This window comes from Bubalus kerabau, chromosome 16, assembly GCF_029407905.1.
Source record: "Bubalus kerabau isolate K-KA32 ecotype Philippines breed swamp buffalo chromosome 16, PCC_UOA_SB_1v2, whole genome shotgun sequence".
Classification (NCBI taxonomy): domain Eukaryota; kingdom Metazoa; phylum Chordata; class Mammalia; order Artiodactyla; family Bovidae; genus Bubalus; species Bubalus kerabau.
In genome coordinates, this window is record NC_073639.1 from 58,728,844 (window position 1) to 58,741,397 (window position 12,554).

The following is a 12,554-nucleotide window of genomic DNA, read 5'->3' on the forward strand; positions in this document are numbered from 1 at the left end:
TGATTAACTCAGAGTCAACTGATTAGGGGCCTTAACTACATCTGCAAAATCTCTTCTGCCAGATAGTATCACATAACCATGAGAGTGACAGCCCATTATATTCACAAATCTCACACCCAAGGGAGGGAAGATTCTACTGGGCACATACACCCGGAAGTAGGAGTCTTGGGGGCGATTTTAGGATTCTGCCTACTGCCGATACCCTTGTACAGATCTCTCCCACATTGAATAGGAATAACCTGTGTAACTAGAAGATTATTGCAAAAATGATGGTGTGTGAATTCTAAAACTAGGTCATAAAAGATATGGCTTCTACCTTGTGCTCTTGCTCTCTTTCATGGATTATTCTTTTTGAGGGAATCAGCTGCCATGTTAGGATGCTCAAGCATTCTCAGATATCATAAGCATGGGTAAAAAATGCTTGGACATGAATTTGAGCAGACCCTTGGAGATAGTGGAGAACAGAGGAGGCTGGTGCTACATCCATGCGGTCACAAAGAGTTGGACACGATTTAGCGATTGAACAACAAACAACAATGCACACAGAAAGAAAGAATTTATTAAAAGCACATGGAGGTGTCTGTCACTTGGCATCCGGGGCTGTCGCAGAGCAACCTGTAGTCCTAAACATGCTCTTTCCTGATTAACATCATTCAGCACATCTCCCCATTTCTTAGACTTTAAAATAACAGTTGTGTCTGAAGGCAAGAAAGGTTCATGGGTAGTGCTGCTGTCAGCGTGGGAGATGAACATTCTCGTTCTGGTTCTAGTGGAGGGATAATTTGAAAATTGGAAGCATTCCGATAAGAGCAAACATTGGGCTGGCCAAAAAGTTCCCTCAGATTTTTCCAGAACATCTTTTTTTAAAGTATTGAATTTGTTACAGTATTGCTTCTGCTTCTTTGGGGGTGGGGGTGGCTGTGAGGCATGAAGGATCTTAGCTCCCCAAGCCAGGGATCAAAACAGCACCCCTTGCATTGGAAGGTGAAGTCTTAACCACTGGACCACAAAGGAAGTCCCTCCAGGATATCTTAGGGGAAAATTCCGAATGAACTTTTGGGCCAACTCAATATACTATATTATCTTGCTAAATCCTTCCTCTTTGATAGCATAAATGCGTAAGGAACTCTCAGGCTTCTCCTTGCATTCCAGTTTGTGGTTCTGGATGTACTCACACATTAGTGCAATCTTTGCAAGCAAGGTGCATGGCCATTATGGGGTACAGAGTCTAAAATGCCAGCCCCCGCTCCCCCCACCTAATTCTCACCTTCTGGCATTCACACTCCTGTGTCATCTTCTCGCCTCTTGAGTAGGCAGAATCTGTGACTTGCTTTTAACCAATAGAATACAGCCAGGCTGATAGGATTTCATATCTGTGATTACCTTGCATAAGATGTAACTACTGTCTTGCTTGCTGACTCTCCCTGTTGACTCTTCTTTGCTGGCTTTCATGAGGTAAGCCACCATATGGAGAGACTCACATGGCAAGAAACAGGATGGTCTCCAGCCAACAGCCAGGAAGGAGCTGAGATTCTCTTCTCAGTCTGGCAGCCCATAAAGAATTGAGTCCTGAACCACCACATGAATTTGGAAGTAGTTCCTTCCCCATCTGAATCTCAGCTGAGACCCCAGCCCTGACTGACATCTCTACTGCAGTTTAATAAGAGGTGAACTGAATCTGGATTCTTTTTTTTTCGTGCGCGATTTTACTTCCCTGACCAGGCATCAATCTGTGCCCCCTGCGCTGGGATCTCAAAGTCTTAACCATTGGACTGCCAGGGAAGTCCCTGAGTCTGGACTCGACCATAGAAATTGTGAGATAATAAATCTGTCTTGTTTTAAACTGCTAAATTTATGGTAATTTGGTATACAGCAATATGTAACTAACACAGCAACAGAGGATCATTTTGAAATATTAAAGATTCACATGACTCTTAAATTTGAATATACATAGATCTAGATGTAAAATGCATGAAGTGTGCTATGTTTCTTTACATTAACTATCAGACATTTGGACTCTAGGATTGTTAGCAGTTTTATTTTTTGCTGCTTCTTTTTTTAATTCATTTTTGTTGGTGTTTAGTTGCTTTACAGTGTTGTGTTAGTTTCTGCTGCAGCAAAGTGAATCAGCTATATGTATACATATATCCCCTCTTTTTCAGATTTCCTTCCCATTTACTTATTTTTAATTAATTTATTTATTTTAATTGGAGGCTAATTACTTTACAAAAATATGGAATGCTTCATGAATTTGTGTGTCATCCTTGTGCAGTGGCCATGCTAATCTTCTCTGTATTATTCCAATTTTAGTATATGTGCTGCCAAAGCAAGCACTTATTTTTTAATATTTATTGGAATTAAATTTAAAAATTAACATCTCTAGCTTTATTGAAGCAGTTTATCTTCAAATGTTACTTTAATTGTGTCATTTGTATTTTGCCTTTTGATTTTAAAAGATAAAGTATTTAATTTTAAAAGAAAAAACATAAGTAAAATATTCTAGAAGAATAACTTCAGAAAATATCTAAAATACTTTTAATTTGCTAATTAAAAAAATTTTAATTTATGCATTTTATGAAAATGTATTCAAGTTTTGTGTCCTTTGAGCTGTAACTTCAATTTATTTTTTATTCCTTCAGATCATTACTGCCAATAGCACACAATTACATAAAAATCTTGATTATAACAACAGGGTGAAGGAGTTCCCTGGTGGTCTAGTGGTTAAGACTCTACACTTCCACTGCAAGGGGCCTGGGTTTGATCCCCAGCTGGGGAACTAAGATCCTGCATGCTAAGTGGCATGGCCAGAAAAAGAAAAAAACCAGTGTGAGTGATTTTGCTAAAACGAAGGCAAGAAAAACAAATTTTATGGAATAAATATATAGAAATTTCTTAATTATACTTTTTAAAAGTTTCTCATTTAGATATCACTGTTACATCAATACAACATAATTTAGTTCCATCGTCTTTGATATTTTGCCAATTTTCAGACATGTAAAAAACATAGCTTTACATGTATATTTTGACTATTTTAATGAACATATATTTTTTAAAATAAGAGGTTAGAACATGTTTTATTTGACAAATTTGTGAGCTTAATTTTTACCATGAAGACTTTTAGACACATGGCCTGTGGGCCTCCATTTGTACCCTTGTCCTGGGTGCTCTGTCAGGGTAGGTAACCTACCCAAGGTTACCCAGCTGGTAAATAGGGCTGAGATTCGAACTTCCACCTGTTTGCACTCCAAGGTCCGGGCTGTGTGACATGTGACCTGCCCTCGGTCAGCTTCTCCAATGGAGGGAGCCGTGAATGTCTCCGAGGCTGGGATACTCTGTGTGCTCAAGGGCAGAAGAGGCTACAGACTTTGTGGTTTCCAAGGCAAAATGAAAATGCATTATAATTATAGTTAATACAGTATTAAGAATTCTAAGATGCTGAGAGTAGAGCACTGAAGTAAGCAGGAGGTCTTTCTAAGTGCAAGGTATGCACAACTGCGTGGTCAGGGGCTTCCTGAAGGTGGTGACACCCAGTCCCCTCTTCCACTTATAGCAGGTATGCTTGGGTTTGGTGAAAAGAAAGGTCAAGAGATAATGGGAAAGATGAGGACCCTCCATTTATAGCACTTTCTTTTAAAAACCAGTTTATTTAAATAAAAATGTGAGTCATTCAAAGGAAAAAAATAAGGAAATAAAAGCATATGTGATATGTAGATATGGAAAAAATGTGATGAGTTATTTGAATGACGGGGTTGGGAAATTGCTGTGTGAGTGTGTATGTCTACAAGTATGTAATTGTGAGTGTGTGTGGATGAGTCTATATATGAATCTTTGTATCACTAAACATGAGTGTGAGTCTGTGTCTGACTGTGGGTGTGTGAAATGTTTGTAGAAGTGGATGTGTGTCTAAGCATGTGTAGGATTGTGTGAATGTGTATAGGGAAGTCTGTGTAGATGTGTGCACACAAACCTTTCTTATCCTGGATTTCTATTAAGAAGAATGTGAAATTTGAGCTTGCTAACATTGGATGCATTTCTAATATCTTGTGTGTGTGTGTGTGTGTATATATATATATATATATGTATATATGTCAGCTGTCACTACAATAACGCTGTATAACAGTGAACAGGGAAATGGGAAAAGACTGCTAATGTATTGAATATGCAATTTTCTTTTGGGGTGATGAAAATGTTCTAAAATTGATTATAGTGATGGCTGCATGAATCTGCCAAAAAAATTGGATGGTATTATTTGAATGGGTGAATTTTATGGTATGTGAATCATGTTTCAATTTAGTTGTTAAAAGCCAACCACAAACATCTATTTTCTTGTTTATTAGTCTAGAGTGAACTGTAGCTCTGCTGGAATCATCTGGGGCTTGGCCTCTGGTTGCTGATGAGTTCCAGCATATTCCACATGCTTCTTCTGTGTGTCTTTCACCCTCTTTGGCTCCGCAACAGCTCAGGTATGTTCCTTTCATGGTGAATAGCTGAAGCACAAGGAGGTGAGCAGATACATGGAAGGTTTCCTTACAGCTTGGCTCAGAACTAGCACATCACTTCTGCCCACATTCTGTTGGCTGAAAAAAATATCCTATGGTCAAGTCCAAGTACAACATCCACAGGACAGGGAAATATACTTGTCTCACTCTCAAGCCCTTCAAGGTCATATGGGGGAGGGAGTGAAGACTTGAGAAGGATAATCCAGTCTACCACAGCTGCATAATTTGTTGCTCATGACCCTTTGGAGATCTGGTGAAAGAGGTCACAGCCCCGAAGGCAACCTCAAGTGTCCCCAAAGTTTCCGTCCCTTCCTGTATTTTATTTCCTAATGCTTCTCTCTTCCCTGAGCTACTCCTTGTCTCAGGGGCTCTTGTGTCTATGTGAGCTTTTTTTTTTTTTTTAATTAACTTCTCTTTTTTGTTTTCCCTCCACTTCTTGTTAATTGGAAAGTGAAAGTGAAAGTCACTCAGTCATGTCTGACTCTTGGGACCCCATGGACTGTAGCCTGCCAGGCTCCTCTGTCCATGGGGTTCTCCAGGCAAGAATATTAGAGTGGGTTGCCATTTCCTCATCTAGGGGATCTTCCCGACCCAGGAATCGAACCTGAGTCTCCTGCATTGCAGGCAGATTCTTTAGCGAGTGAGCCATGAGGGAAGCCCCACTTATTTGGGTCTTAGTTGCAGCATGCAGGTTCTTATAGATGTGGCTTGTGAACTCAAACTCTTAATTGTGGCATGTAGGCTCTATTTCCCTGACCAGATATTAAACCTGGGCCCCCTGTGTTGGGAATGTGGAGTCTTAGCTACTGGACCATCAGGGAAGTCCCTATGTGAGCTTTCTTGCTTCCTCCCTGAGTCAAACCCAGATAAGAAACCTAGCCTCATCACTGTTTTTAAAAGGAAATCCCCTTAGTGAATTTTAGCAGCTTTTCTGAAGATATCAAGGCTTATGGATAAAGATCCCATGGCTTTTTGCACAATCTTCTGTATTTATGGGCCCACCCATCTTCCCCTCTGCCTGGAGACTGCAGGGCACTTCCTAAAGGAAGTGATGTTTGATCAGATCTTGAAGACGTAGGAAGAGGTGGGCACTAGACAATGATGGGAAAGAACATTCCAGGCAGAGGGAACAGCAGGGGTGAAGTGAGAAAATGTCTAGAATATGTCTAGAAAAGGCACGTACAGTTGACCCTTGAACAGCATGGGCATTAGGGGTGTCCACTTCTACAACACACAGTTGAAAAATCTTCCTATAACTTTATAGTCAACCCTCCAAATTTCTGGTTTTGCATCTGCAGATTCAACCAACCTCGGATCACCTCGGATCAGTAGCCATTGTAGTACATATTTATTGGAAAAAATCACGTGTAAGTGGACCCTCATAGTTCAAACCTGTTTTGTTCCGGGATCAACTGTAGTCACCATGGCTGGAGTGGAAGGTATGAGCCGGGCAGTGCTGGCGGGTGAGGCTAAGTGTCCCTCTGGTCCATGAAGTGGCTTATACTGTGTCCAGCTGGGCTAGAACTCCTTTTCCAAAATTACCTTCCTTGTATAATTCTGGGTTAGCATTGGCCACAAGAGAAATTTGTGTGAGTTTTGGAAGATGGATGTGAAATTAGCAATGTTTTCATGCTCTGAAGGTCAACTCAGGGCCCCAGGCACTATAGACACCAGTGCCAATCAGTCTTCTCAGTTCCTGTGGCTCCAGTTTCATCCTCCCAGGTTCTACCTTGTCCTTGCTCTCATTCAAACCCAGGGTTCCTCCTTGACAAGTTATCTAAGGGACAAGGTCATTGAATAGATTCCTCCACAAGCTCCCACCATTATGCCCAGTCTCATCCCTGTAATCCTTTCTTCATAGTGGTTTTCTGACTGAACCCTGACTGATACAGACAAGGATCATAAAGACCTGTGTGGGCCACCCTGAGAAATTGGAGCTCTGTTTTTAAAGTAGCTTTTCTCAAATATCATTTGTTTGAGGGCCACTGTTGGAGAAGGCAATGGCACCCCACTCCAGTACTCTTGCCTGGAAAATCCCATGTGCGGAGGAGCCTGGTAGGCTGCAGTCCATGGGGTCGCTAAGAGTCAGACATGACTGAGCGACTTCCCTTTCACTTTTCACTTTCATGCATTGGAGAAGGAAATGGCAACCCACTCCAGTGTTCTTGCCTGGAGAATCCCAGGGACGGGGGAGCCTGGTGGACTGCCGTCTATGGGGTCACACAGAGTTGGACACGACTGAGGCGACTTAGCTGCAGCAGCAGTAGCAGTGGCAGAGGTAATGCACAATGTTCACCAAACCTCCTTCTTCCCAAGCTTATGGCAACATCTCCAACCTCTCATGCAGCTAGGTGGGACCATGGTACAAATTCTAGCCAGCAGAATGTGGGCTGAAGTGAAGTGTGTATGTTCAGGCCTGGCCCCCACATCCTTCCGTGTGACACTGCAGACGGGCTCTTGTTTCTCTAATCTGCCAGCTGAGTGCAGCAGGTGCGATGGTGGACTTCAAGGCCTGAAGAGTTTCAGAGCCATTAGCTGGAAGGACGGAGAAGGCAATGGCACCCCACTCCATTACTCTTGCCTGGAAAATCCCATGGACAGAGGAGCCTGATAGGCTGCAGTCCATGGGGTCTCTAAGAGTCGGGCACGACTTAGCGACTTCACTTTGACTTTTCACTTTCATGCATTGGAGAAGGAAATGGCAACCCACTCTAGTGTTCTTGCCTGGAGAATCCCAGGGACAGGGGAGCCTGGTGGGCTGCCGTCTATGGGGTCACACAGAGTTGGACACGACTGAAGCGACTTAGCAGCAGCAGCAGCAGCAGCAGCTGGAAGGAACCTGGGTCCCTGAATGACTCCCTGGAGCAGAGGCCCTCATGGGTTGCATTGGGTTGTGACTTCAGATACAGAACTTTATTTTGTAAAGCCAGTGGGGTTTAAAATTGTTTGCTAGAGGGGGTTGTTGCTGTTGTTTAGTTGCTAAGTCGTGTCTGACTCTTGCGTCCCCACAGACTGTAGCTCGCCAGGCTCTTCTATCATGGGATTTCCCAGGCAAGAATACTGGAGTGGGTTGCCATTTCCTTCTCCAGGCGATCTTCCAGACCCAGAAATCGAACCCATATTCTCCTGCATTGACAGGCAGATTTTTTTTAACCACTGAGCCACCAGAAAAGCCCAGAGAGGGTAGCCGATCTTAACAAGACACCCACCTTCACAGTTTTAGCCATAATCTTTTATCATCTGTATCATTATAGATTTAATCACTTAAAATTCACTCTTTATGGCCTTAACTTATTTAAAAAGAGAGCTTCGTGTCATTATCCATAAATAGAAAAGCAGCAGTAGAGAGAATGTAATAGTAAAAAATAAATGCAATGGAAATTAAACCATGATATGAAATTCTTGTTATAGCTGGTTCCTGCCAAGGGCTCTAGAGCCCGAAACCTGCTTATATTTTGTTGTAGAGAGATTAATGAATGGTTGATAGGTGTTAAAGACAGGTAAACACCAAATTGAGACTTTCTCTTTAATGTTCTTGAACCACCAGGGATAATCACCACACTCTATAAAACTACATGAGGCAAAGAAAGCTGAAGAGTTTAAAAACATTTCTCATTATGGAACATTTCTAACACATGTACATAAATTTAATGAGAATAGTCATATAACCCGCCTTGTGTGCATTACCCAGCCTCGATAGCTATCAACTTTTTGCTATTCTTGTACATCTATTCTCCCTGCTTCCTTTTTATGATAGAATATTTTAAAATAAATCCCAAACATTATATCATTTCACCCACAAATACTTTAGTATGTACTTCTAACAATAAAGACATTTAAAAATTCACACAACACCATTATTGCATTTTAAAAACCAACAATTCCATATTATCATTTAATACTCAGCCTATGTTCATTTTTTCCCTAATGACTACAAAAATGAGTTTTTGCAGTTGGTTTCTGTAAATATGGATCTGAACAAGGGCACACATTGCATTTGGTTGGCATGTCTTTTTTAATCCTGAAGTGGATTGATTATAGTAAATGGCTTCTCTCCACATTCACTGCCTTAGCAATCTGACTTGGAGCTTCTCCTATTGAGTGGTGGAGTCTATTTCTTGATCCTGAAATCTGGGTTTGATCATGTGTCTTGCTTTGGTCAAGAATGCAACAGAAGGGATGCTGGATGGTTTCAAGTCTGGGCCTTGGGATGTCTCACACGATTCCACTTACTCTCTTAGATTCCTATTTCAACCAGGAGAGCAAACTTAAGCAGCTTGTTACGGGGTAACTGTGTGGTGGGGTACTTTCCTGAGTGAGGCCATTCCTGACCAGCTGGTCCACAGCTGACCTGCCAGCTGACCATAGATGCATGATCAAGCCCAGCCCACATCAGCTGAGCCTAGGCCAGACCGAAAGAACCACCCATCTGACCACAGAACTATGAGAAATAGTACATTGTTATTTTAAGCCACTGTGTTTCAGTGTGGTTTACTACATAACATTATTGTGGCTGATACAAATCTACAAAATTTCTGCTCCTTTTCAAAATGTCATTTATGTGCTGAAGACACTAGGTCATTGGTTCTTTATTTTCTGACAGTCTAGATTTTTATATCCCATGTGTCATTATATTACATTCTAGATCAGTATATCCCATGTATCATTTAATGTTAGTTCCTATATTTTTTATAAACTGGTGGTTGGTTAATCTCTAGGGCTTCCCATATGGCACAGTGTAAAGAATCAGCTTGCCAATGCAGGAGACACAGGAGATGCAGGTTTGATCCCTGGGTCAGGAAGAGATCCCTCTTCCCTGGAAGAGGAAATGGCAACCCGCTCCTGTATTCTTGCTTGGAAAATCCCATGGACAGAAGGGCCTGGAAGGCTACAGTCTATGGAGTTGCAAAGAGTCAGACATGACTGAGCGACTGAGCATGTAAGTGGTTAATCTGGAGGCTGGATTTGATTCAGCTTGGTTAGTTGGGCAAAGATACTTTGTAGCGATGCTTCCTGTGCATCACATCGGCAGGCACACTATGTCTGATTATTCCCCTTTTGAGTAATGTTAAGATTGATCAGTGGGTTCAGTGAATAATTTTAGACAAGATTGGGATACCCAGAGAGATTTCCTAGAGGAATCAGGCTTGAGTTGGACCTCTTTGAAGGGCAAGTGGGATATGGATAGGGTAAGGGAAGGAAGAAATATTCCAAGTGAAGAGGGAAGGATGTATGGGTGAGTCAGAGAGTGTCCTGAAAATACAGAGCAAAAACTGGTTAATCTTCTCTCATATCAGTTTCCATTGTTGTCCTCTGGTCTAAAGGCCAGAGCGGGAATCAGATTTTAATCTCAGGTTTTAATTCTAATAGGTGCATGGAGTATTTTGTCGGAACACCTTGTGAAATCACATTCCTGCTCAGTAGGAAAGATTGCTGTGATCAACTAGTGATGTCTGGCTTGGTGGTATAGTTGCTTGTGAATCTGCCAGAAATCAATGACTCTGTCCCACCTCGGGGTCTTTGACATTGGACCCTAGAAGGAAATAAGGGCTGAGTAGCATACCTGACATGAGCTGTGGCAGTCCTTGTTGGTTGTTTACTAATCTTCATTCACTGTTTTGTCTTTGCTAATGGAATCTTCTGGCTAATGAGAAATAAGGGGAAGTCTGGTTCTGGGGCTTCTGCAGAATTTTTTCTTCCTGAATTGAAAGAAATGTGCTGTGAAGTGAAGCTTCCTATTCTTATTTGAAGGTGGTTGTATAAGGACATGATGCCTGGAGCAAAGGCAGCCATCTTGTGACTATGAGGAGTCATGGCCAACATGTCAAAGATGCTGGAGAAGAAATATGGAAAAAACCTGGGTCTTTGAGGAAGGTGTTGAGTCATAAACAAACTCTGGAACCACCCATTGCCAAGCCTGTTAATATGTAAAAAGTAAACCTCTATTACGCAATTCATGTTCGATTGGGCATTCTTTTACATACCCCTAAGGCCCAAGGATACACCGATCATCCTTCATGCTTCATGAGCATAGTTCAGACTAGCGTTTTCAAAGCATGGCTGCATCATCAAATCAATGTATTGGATTATGACCAACATGTTTAAAAGTGAAGTAACATAGATTATTGGAGAAGGCAATGGCAACCCACTCCAGTACTCTTTGCCTGGAAAATCCCATGGACGGAGGAGCCTGGTAGGCTGCAGTCCATGGGGTCGCTAAGAGTCGGACACGACTGAGTGACTTCACTTTACTTTTCACTTTCATGCATTGGAGAGGGAAATGGCAACCCACTCCAGTATTCTTGCCTGGAGAATCTCAGGGATGGGGGAGCCCACTGGGCTGCCGTCTATGGGGTCGCACAGAGTCGAACACGACTGAAGTGACTTAGCAGCAGCAACATAGATTATATGGGAATGCACAAGGCAGGGAAAAGATAAATATTGGTTTTGCTGAACTCTTGTTTTAATTATGTGGGTTTGGTTTAATATGAGAACCAGATCTGGTTCTCCAAGGAAGCATACCTTGAGACAGAATTCAGTGTTTGGAAGTTTTTATGAGCAAGTATCTGTGAGATCAACTCCTGTGGAAGGGAGGGGATAAAAGCAGGAGTGGGCAGAGGGAGAGGTTAAGCTGGGATGGAGGTCTAGCAATGACCTTGGCTAACCCCATAAGAAATCTGGGAGTTAAAAGGCTCTTCAGAATTGACCTGAGTTGGGCAAGATGGCCAGGCTTTTATCTTCCCCTCATTGGATATGAACTGCCTCTGGAAAGAGATGTGACCTTGGGCAAAGTTGCTCCATGAAGATGAAGCAAGGGACTCAGTCCAGGGGGTTGACAGCTGGAGACTCTCTGCAGTAGAGCCTTCCTGGAAGAGGACAGAGCGTTTCTTGTCTGTCATTATGTGTGTATGTGTGTTAGAGTGAACTAGATTGTGGTGCAAATGCATTCCTTATTGTGGGTCCTGGTCAAAGCAGTTTGCAAGCCTCTGGTAAGTCTGGATTGTGCTTCCACCCAAGTTGTTTTCCTCCTAATTGCCTTCTGGGATATAGTCGCTTTTTCTGAGGCTCCACTTGTAAGAAGCAGCCCTGTCTTGGTGAGATGGTGCCCTGGCATATTTGAACACCAATGCTGAACTGAGCTGTTGGTGCCACCCATGCGTTAATAAATGGCAGCTGCTGCCAGTGTCCCCAGATGAAAATGACTAAGGAGGATTAAGGTCAAGTGATGTCATCACGATCCCTGATGAAAAAAACACAGGAGCCCTCTGGTCCCCCAGGGTACCCCTTTAGCCTGTCTTGGGGGCTTCTTCTTTACTCTCCTTTAATTTCTTCCATCTCCCTTCCTCAGCAGGTTGTCTTTAACAAAGTGTATTTTAAGTCATGTGGTTATAAGTGGGCGAGGGGATCAGAGCAAGCTCTGCTTCTGACACAAATCTGGAGGAACTCCTGTGCTGTTGGTTTGTAAAACCCGCCATTAGTGGCTCCTTGATTGTTGCCTGTAACAAGTGGGGGAAAGGAAGGTAAAAACTGGAGGGGCTGTGCCTCTGCCCTCTGATTAGGAAAGAAGACCCCAGCATTCTTCAGAGCTGGGATTACAGTCAGGCTTCCTGTGTGCTAGAATCCCCTACAGACGTTGCTAGAATGAAGATTCCTGGGTCCCTTCAAAGATCCAGTGAGTTTGGCTCTCCAGGAAGGCAGGAATGTGACACAAATCCTTTGAAATAACTCCACTCTTACAGAAGAGTTGCAGGGGTAGTGCAAAGGATTCACGCATATCCTTTGCTCAGTCATTTCTCTCTTTCCATATATAAATACCTATATTATTTTTCATAATCATTTGAGAAGCTATAAATGTGATTGCTCTTTAGCCGTGCTTATCTCCTAAGAACAAGGAAGAAATTCTCTTGCATCACTGTAGCATAATGATAAAATTCAGGGTATTTAGCACTGATACAATGTGCATGCATGCTAAGTCACTTCAGTGGTGTCTGACTCTTTGTGACTCCATGGACTGTAACCCACAAGGGTCTTCTGTCCATGGGATTCTCCAGGCAA

The 12,554-nt window shown here is 42.5% G+C and overlaps 1 long non-coding RNA gene and 2 other non-coding genes across 3 annotated transcripts; 2 read left to right on the forward strand and 1 right to left on the reverse strand.

Moving 5' to 3' along the window:
• Positions 1 to 2,227: 2,227 nt before the first annotated feature.
• Positions 2,228 to 2,334, reverse strand: LOC129630463 (U6 spliceosomal RNA). The gene has a single exon (XR_008703720.1). It is a non-coding gene; the product is annotated as a U6 spliceosomal RNA (small nuclear RNA).
• Positions 2,335 to 2,703: 369 nt separating this feature from the next.
• Positions 2,704 to 2,776, forward strand: TRNAG-UCC (transfer RNA glycine (anticodon UCC)). Its single transcript has one exon. It is a non-coding gene; the product is annotated as a tRNA-Gly (tRNA).
• Positions 2,777 to 4,335: 1,559 nt separating this feature from the next.
• LOC129630047 (uncharacterized) lies at positions 4,336 to 10,441 on the forward strand. The gene is made up of 3 exons (XR_008703479.1): positions 4,336 to 4,463; positions 5,798 to 5,938; positions 10,251 to 10,441. It is a non-coding gene; the product is annotated as an uncharacterized LOC129630047 (long non-coding RNA).
• The last annotated feature ends 2,113 nt before the right edge of the window (positions 10,442 to 12,554 follow it).